Here is an 8,825-nt window from a genome sequence, read left to right on the forward strand (position 1 = left end):
GTACTTCAGGAAGCTGTTAACCAATGTCCAAACGAAGGATCAGCTGTATAACTTCCTGAGCCCAGGGTCCCTTGTTCACAAAGGATTAAAGCTTTTTTTTAGAAAAAAAATTTTTTGACTTTATCTCAAAATAATTTGAGAGACTCAGAGGCAGCACAAGTTGGGGAGGCGCAGAGAGGGAGGCAGAGACAGAGAGAATCCCAAACAGGATCCACACTGTCAGCGCAGAGCCCGGCGTGGGGCTCCAACTAACAAAGCCGAGAGATCATGACCTGAGCCAAAACCAGGGGTCAAACACTTAAACGACTCAACCACCCAGGTGCTCTAAGGATTTTTTTAAAAAATATTTATTTATTTTTGAGAGAGAGAGAGACGGAGCATAAGCCAGGGAGGGGCAGAAAGCAAGGGAGACACAGAGTCCAAAGCAGGCTCCAGGCTCCGGCTGTCAGCATCCACGAACCACAAGATCATGACCTCAGCCGAAGTAGGACACTTAGCCTACTGAGCCCCCGGGTGCCCTGAGGACTAAGACGTTTACTAGGAGGCCCACAGAGCATTGATCATGGAGCACCTGCACAGGCCACATGCCCATCAAGGCTGCCTTGACAAGGTCTTGATAGGTTTTTGATGGAACCATGGTGACATGCGTTTTGGGGACAAACAGAGCACCAGTGACCACGCATCAGAAAGCAAATGGCTTCAAGCTTCAGGAAGATGTGCAGCTCCCGATACATTTTCCAGTCCTGAAAATACAAAGCGGCTGCAGCTCAGGAGAGGGGACGGCAGGGAGGACGGCCCGGCACAGAGCGGGCAGATTTCCTTCCCTGGGAAAGGGCCGGGCCTCTGCTCGAGGAGCTTTCACACAGAGCAAGGATCCCTACTGCATGTTGTGAAATGTCACACCTTGACACGGAGCCTTGATAAGACTTCAATGGCTTTGCTGGAGTGTATGTGGCTGGGAGTGCACTTGGCTGACCAGCCGAGGTCTACGAGAGAAGTGGGGAAAAGCCAATGTTTACACTTGCTCAACACAGTAAGGGGGCGCCTGGGGGCCTCAGTCAGTTCAGCCTCCAACATCAGCTCAGGTCATGATCTCACAGTTCGTGGATTCAAGCCCCGCTTCAGGCTCTGTGCTGACAGCTTGGAGCCTGGAGCCTGCTTCCAGTTCTGTGTCCCCCTCTCTCTCTGCTCCTCCCCAGCTCTCACTCTCTCTCTCTCTCAAAAATAAATAAGCATTGGGGCGCCTGGGTGGCTTAGTCGGTTAGGCGTCCGACTTTCGCTTAGGTCATGATCTCGCGGTTCGTGGGTTCGAGCCCCGCGTCGGGCTCTGTGCTGACTGCCAGCTCAGAGCCTGGAGCCTGTTTCAGCCTGTGACTCCCTCTCTCTCTGACCCTCCCCTGCTCATGCTCTCTCTCTCTCTCTCCTAGAGATAAATAAAAACATTAAAAAAAAATTAAAAAAAAATAAATAAATAAGCATTTAAAAAATTTTTTTTAAATACAGTAAGAAACTCCAAGGCTCTTAGGCTTCATGGGCTGGTGGATTCCACCCCCGACCCCCCAACCCCCCACCCCCTGGCCCATGAGGCCTGTGGGCACCGGGGACAGACTGGAAGCCAGGGGGACGGGCAGCAGCATCGGGCACCCAGGTGGCTGCAGCCTCTTCCATGAACCACGCTCGAAGTCCAAGACCAGCTGCAGAAAGGATCACATCAGAGAAATCGCTTGAAAGGACGGGGCCCGCTTCAGGGAGAGGCTCCCTCGCCGTGACATGCATCACACTCCTGTAGGACAACTGACAATATATTCCTCCCACCTCACCCCCCACCCTGTTCTCTGCAGCCCCCTTGCTCATTTTTCCCTTAAACAAAAACAAAACAAAACAAAACAAAAAAACAAAAACCAAACACGCAGCCCACCCCACGTCTCCCAGCTTTTTATAGCACTCGAGTCGTGGGCCTGGGACAGTATTCTCTCCATAGTTGTGTCTTGCACGGAAAGATGGACAGACACACGGTTAACAGGGCAGTGCGGGGGCATCCCGAGGCTGATTGGCAGGTGGCTACTCTGTGCCCCTCGGCTCCTGTTCCAGTGCTCACAGGGCCCTCGAAGGGACAGGGCTTGGCCGGTGTACAGATTCCCAGACCTGGGGCCACGCAGCTGCCTCCGGAGCCCACCTGTGTCCCCAGGACCCTGCCCTGGGAAGGGGCCAAGCCAGGCGGAGTCGAGAGGGCAGAAAATGGAGGGCTGCGCCCGGACGCTCCTGAGAAGGGCAGCCCTGAGCTTCCTGCTCCGGTCAAGCCCTCGCACGTGAAACCTGCGCCTGAAGGTCAGGAACAGTGTCCTGCGTCCACTGCAGACGCCGGCTGGGCCTCTCCGAGGTCCCCTCCCGGACACCAGGGTTCACCAGCTGTCTTCCCATTCTCAGGACAGAAGCATTCGGTAGCTGGCAGTTGTGGCCGACCCAAGCCCTTTGCTGATGGGACAAGACGAGACAGGCGGAGGGGCTGCCCCTGCACTGGGGACTCGGTCTTGGGGTCACTACCTTTCAGGAAGCATATTGTGGGTGTCTCCCCTCCCACCCTCCGCACCCCCCAATTTGTCCAAGACACTTGGGGGCAGGTTATAAAACACACAGGTGCTGGAGGAGGGTGCCCAAGCAACGGGACCGAGCAAGGGCGAAGGAGACCCGCCGGAGGTGAGGGGCAGTTGTTTACCCATTAAGAAAAAAACAACCCAAAAAAGCTTCTGGGCAGACTTTCAAGTTGTGGGGTTTCTAAGTAGCCAGCGCCCCGCTCCAGCGTATTTCTTTCTTTCCTCCCCTCTCCCGGCCCGCTTTCCCTCTTTGTTGCCAAGCTCAGACGTCGCTGCTGAAACCCAGCCCAGCGCCCGCGAAGCCCGGAAACTTCCAGCTCCGCGACTGTGCGGAAAGTTGGGGTCGCAAGGCCAGGGTGACAGCGGCGCCCCAAGGGCCCGGCGCGCCGGTGACCCGGGGCGCCGCCGGGCACGGCCTCACTCCGGCCGGCCGCGCCGGGGACCTCGGACAGTCCAGGGGCCGGACGTGAACTTGACCGCGCGGGGCTCCCCGGGACGACCCGGTAAGCGCGCCCGCTCCTCTCGCCCTCGCCCCACCCCGTGCGCCGCGGCCGGCCGGGGTCCGAGCGCGGCCCGGGCTTCGGGGCTTCTGGGCTTCGGGGTCGGCGGCCCGGGGGCTGGCGGCCGGGGGCCGGGGCCCGAGGCCCGGGAGGGGGCGCCGCGGCCGCCATGAGAGCGCCCCGCCGAGCCCCGGCCCTCCGGCGCCCCGCGAAGTGCGCCCTCCCCGGCCTCCTCCCGAACAAAGCCTCGGGAAGTTCGGACGGGAATCTTTCCCGACACGTTCCCTCCCCGGGGCTGCCGCGTCCGGGGCGGGGGCCATCCAGGCTCTTAAAGGGGAAAGAAGACCACTCCGGCCTTCTCCTCTGTTTCTTGCACGCACCCCGTTCGGCAGAGGGAGGCAGGAGGGGGCGCGCGGTGGGGGAGGGTTGGTGCCATGGCACCTCTGAGGTGCTCACTCGCTGCGGCAGGGGCCTGCCTGCCCAGGGGCTCCACGCTCGGAGTAGGGCCCCCCCGAGAAGAGGGACCCCCAACAGTTCAGGGAGAACCGGCCCCATCGGGCCGCGGCAGGAGCGGGTCCGGGGGCTCGGGGTGCAAACTGCTCCTGATCCCCCCCACTTGCCCGCAGCTTCCGGGCGGCCATGCTGGGGGACCCTCGGGAGCAGGACGTCCCCGGCCACAGGCTCCCTATCCCTTCTGCCTGGGGCGGCTGTGCCGGAGCCAAAATGCCAAACCACCATGACACAACATGGCAGCCGAGGCCGGGCTGGTGGAGGAGAGGGAGCTGGGGGGCCTGTGAGACCCCGCCCAACACTAGCAAGGGTAGGGGCATGGGTGCCTCCTTCACCCGCTTTCCTCTGCCCACAGGCCCAGGCCCAGCAGCCACACCAGCCCATTTCTCCACACCTCTCTCCCTTTGCCCGAGACAGGCTTGTGAGTGCCCTGATCCGTGGGGTAGGGAGACCCACCCCCCTCAGGTGTGGTGGCAGAGCCTGGAAAGCTCCAGAGCTCTGCCTTGGGTCTGGGCCTGGAGCTCTAAGATGCACTGAATGCTCCCAGATCAGAGCGGGGACTGCCTGGATGGCCTTGCTCTAGACAGTGGCCAGGCTCCCCACCTTCTGCAGCTCGTTGCTGACCTCACCTCCATCCCCAGGTGCCCGGAGCACACAGTCCTCAGTGGGAGGCTGCAGGGGCAGTGGATAGCGCACCCTTGCAGGAGTGAGGCCTGGACCAGCCGGGGACTGGGCAGGTCACCACCCTCAGTACCCTAGACGTTCTAGCCGGGGCCTCGAGAGGGTGGCCTTCAGTGCTCAGACAGGCGAGCTAGGGTGCAGTGGAGATTTGCAGGGACTAAGGGAACAGAGAACAGGGCCCAGGCCTGCCGGCTGCTGCCGAGAGGGTAAAGGCCTAGGGTTCAGACCTTCAGACTCCTTAGGAGAAAATCCATATTTGGGCACGGAGTGTCCAACATTTGAAAATATCACAGGGCAGAGGAAACGTATCCTTGGCTGGAACCCAGCCTGTGGACCCCCACTTTGCAGCCCTTTGGACGCGTGAGCTGGTTAGTGTTAAAAGGAGGCAAGTTTCCTAGTGACCCCAGCCCTAGCTCAAGCTCTGGCCAGGAAGCCCCAAAGATCTGGGGAACAGGGAGGGGAGGCAGCCTGCACCCCACTTACCCCACATCTCAGGGAGGTCTTGGCCTCCACATCCTGATTGCTCTGGATAACTGAGGTTGACTTGCCTCTTTTGGCCCAGATTTGCTTAACTGAACTGATTTAAAGTTAAAATTCTCCCTTTGAATCAGGTAACAGAACTGCCCTGTCCCCCAAATCCTCTGAGGAGCCTCCGCGCCCTCAGGCTGAGCCCACAGAGCTCAGTGTGTAAGGGGGCCAAGACAGGATGCAGCCAGCGAACCTGACCTTGAACTTTCTTCCTGTCCCAAGCAGTAGAGTCACCTCCAGGTATGAAAACCTGGGCCTGTTGCTGCACGGGGGGCGGGGTGCAGAGAGGCGGGGCCTATGCCTGAACCCCAGCATTGCCTCACGCTGCCCCGGGGGGGGCCTAGGAGAGGGACCTCATCTCCCCCATCCTCAACTTCTGCACTCCCAATGGGCTCAATACTAGCCCTGACTCAGTGGAATTGCAGGGAAGATGGCCATCCCCGTGTGCACACTTAGCATGGCACTAGCACACAGTAGGCACTCAATATGTGTTCACTGCTGCTTTCTGACTGTAGTCCAGGTAGACCATGTTGGTGGCTCCTCTCACAAACTACCTGCTCCTGGGGCCGCTCAGGACTCTCTCTCTCCGTTTCATGTCAGCCCTCAATTCCTTGCCTCTCCCCACTTCCTTTATTTCTTTTCTTGTCCTAAATGAAAGCATCACGGAGCCTCTTCCCTGTGTCTACAGCCCTGTGCTGAGCACTGGAGACCCAGAGGTGAGTCTGACACATACCATCCCTTGAGAAGCTGCTGGATGCTCTGTGCAATTACAATACTGGGCCGAGGTTCTCTGGGCTAATTTCCCATTGAGAGAAGGTGTTTCCTGCACCATGCTCCTGCAGGCAGCCATGCAGCCTCTGTTGAATGCCTCCAGAGACGAGCAGCTCACTGCCTCTCTGGTTGTGTTTCTGCAGAAGCCTCGTAGGTATCTCTGAAACTTTACTGTGAGGACCAGATGTAGGACAGGACTCCAGCAGTGTCTCTGGCTCTAAGGCACCTGGTTTTATGGAAGAGGGAAGACACATACCTGGAAAGAAGGTCCTAAAAAAATGGGTGAGGTGCTAATTTTAGTCTCCAGAAGAAGCCCTGGAAGGGACGGATGCGTGTCGTTACAAAACAGAGCTGTTTCCCACTTTTGCCAGTAGCCTATGTAGCAAGGAGAAGATGACAAGGGGCCGCTGAGCGGGAAATTAAACATAGTACAAATAGCTGGTCGCTGCACTGAGGAAGCTGGAGAGCCAAGGGGGAGGCCGCGGTTCCCCGCCGGGTCGCTCTGTACAACCCGCAGAGCGCAGGGAGAAATTACTCCGTGTGGCCCTTATTCAGAATGGTTAAGAATTTCAGGATGGTGTCAACAGGGCATTAAACGAAGCGTGGGCCCTTCTGAGCACAGGGCCTTCCCCTCGTGACAGATAGGTCACCAACTCACGAGGCCGGCAGTGTTCCTTGAATGCGCTCCCACCGCGTGCAGAGGCCGGAGAGGACCCCAGGCGGCTCCCTCGAAGGAGCGTGGCTCCCTTCCTGCAGTGCCTTTTCTGCCATCACCGGGGTTACATGCTAATTTTAGAACATTTTGAATCCTCACCGAAGAAGAAAAATATTTTCAATCACCTGTAAAACCACACTGGGAAAGAGCCAGTGGGAGTGCTTTCCGCAGCTTCCAACTCCCATAATTTGAAACAAAATCAGCATTAGCTTTTTCCTGTAATATGTATCCTTTTATCTGCTGCTTGTTCCACTGTTATCACAATCCCTTTCTAAGTCAGAAGATAACCATTCTTGTCCGAGTTGATTGTTAATGACTAATATTCCATTGGCTGCATCTTTTGAAGGACGCTTGCTATTGGACGCAGGTGATTTCCAGTTCTCTCTGGTATAAACAACACTTTGCGGAATGCCCGTGTGCACGTTTCTGCAGATTTCCTAAGAGAACAAAGGCTGTTAGGTCCCAGAAGTCTCTTGGGGTGTCTCTGAAATTCCTCCTTGGCCAGGGTCTGGGCGTCCCCCTCCCAGCACCCTTGAGGTGGCAATACTAAGCGGTAGCCCTGCCTGGGATCTTAGTTTTTGTTTTTAGAGAAAACCCAGTCCTCCCCGCAGCTGACTTGACGGGCAGTATTGAGGACCCTCCTGCACCAGCTGACCGCCCTGTGGGGGGCTCTGATCAGCCCCCTTCACAGATGGGGACCCTGGGCCTAGGGAGCAGGGGACCAGCCCAAGGACTTCCTGCCTCACCTACTATGAGAAGGACAGATTAATGATAACGAAACAAAAGATGGCCCCTTATCCCACCGAACCGCAGAGAGGATCTCGGGTCTGGGCTGCCTCAGTCATAAGCCTGCCAGCCTGGGGACGGAATAAGACAATGCTTAGCACGGTGCCCGCTCTTGGCAACGCTCAAAAATGGTGCCATGGAAAAGGAGGAGGAGGAGGAGGAGGGGCATGGGGAGGAAGAGCAGAAGCCAGCGGGGAGGTTGGAGCGCCCTTAGGAGAGGAGGGCTCTGCGGGGCATCTGCCCACCTGAGCGACGACTCCTGAGGGCGAGGCTGAGGTTCACCAACCCGACGAACGTGCGCGGCGTGGATACGGACGCAGGCTGCACCCCAGCCGCGTTCAGAGGCGGCGGCACATGCGGGGGAGGAAGGGAGGCGGTATAACAAAGGTCACGGATGCAGCGGCTCTGACGACACCAGCTCGTTATCGCGCAGCTGAGGGGGCTGGGAGTCTGAAATGACTCACGGGGCTAAAACCGAGGTGCCCGCAGGCCCGGTTCCTCCTGGTGCGCCCCCCCCAGGGGGGGGGAGAATCCTTGCCTTGGCCTTTTCTAGCTGCTGGCTGTGCCCACATTCCTTGGCTTATGGCCCTTCCTCCATCTTCAAGGAGAGAGATTGCGCCTCTTCCTCTCTGGTCGCCACCGGGCGGTGGGGGGGGGGGGGCCTCCATGTTTAAGGGCTTGTAGCCCTAGATTGGACCCAGCTGGATAAGCCAGGGTCTGGGTCCCGAGCTTCACCCACCGGCACAGTGGATTTGGGCCGTTCCGGGTTTGTTCCTGGGCTGAGTTAGTTCCTGCCAGAGGCCCTATTTTTCGCGTCCCCCGTGGCCCACCGCCAGGACAGAGGTTCGGGGAGCTCCGGCAGGTTCTCCGCCCACCCGGGTGCTGCTTTCCCTCACCTAAGCCGCACAGGGCAGGCATAGTGGGCGCTAGCTATTATCCCTATTTCACAGGTGGGCAGACTGAGACCCAGAGAGGCTGGATAACTTGCTTAAGGCCACACAGCTGGCAGGGGACAGGGCTGACCCTCGGGAATGGCCGGACCCTAAATCCAGGCTCCGCGGGGCCTGCGCCCTGCCCCTAGGAATACAGCCTTCCCTGGCTCTCCCTCGACTGCAGCCTTATTCCTTCCAGAAGGGTGGCAGGCCTTCCTGCCCCTTTTCCGGAACAGGCCGGCTGCTCTCAGGGACAGAAAGGCCACAGGGTGGCCTTCTTGGCAGGGGGCTTGTGTGCGCGTGAAGGGGTTTGGGAGCCTCACCAGGCGGCAGCGCCTTACGGCACTCGGCGTGTTGGTAGGGTGAAGATGTGGAGGGCAGAACAGGCTCGTCCCAGGCCGGATGGCAGCCGCTCTTCCGGGGCGAGCCCCCCGCTGAGGGCCCCTGGGGATGCCTCTCACACAAGCGGCCCAGCACGTTGCCCTGACCAAGGCAAAGTGGCTCTGAGTACGGAAGCGAGGAAGAGAACGCCCCAGGCTCGGCCTCTGAGGCTGCCATGGCCCTCCATACGCAAAGGCAGGCAGGGGTGTGCCCCCCAAGGCTGGGAGGGTGCAGAGGGCACGGCCCGCCTTCCCTCCAAGCCGCCCGCTGCAGCCAGTCCCCCCGGGCCCGGGGCCTGGGCCTGGCACGGGAGGAGTTAAGTGGCCGCCGCGGGCACCTTGGCACACGGAGCTGCCCAGAATGTCCGGCTCCCCACCCCCACTGCTTTTCTTCCTTTTTTTTTTTTTTTTTTTTGCCTTTTTCCTCC

Source organism: Hyaena hyaena, unplaced genomic scaffold (genome assembly GCF_003009895.1).
Source record: "Hyaena hyaena isolate Hyena2069 unplaced genomic scaffold, ASM300989v1 scaffold_4, whole genome shotgun sequence".
In the NCBI taxonomy this organism is placed as follows: domain Eukaryota; kingdom Metazoa; phylum Chordata; class Mammalia; order Carnivora; family Hyaenidae; genus Hyaena; species Hyaena hyaena.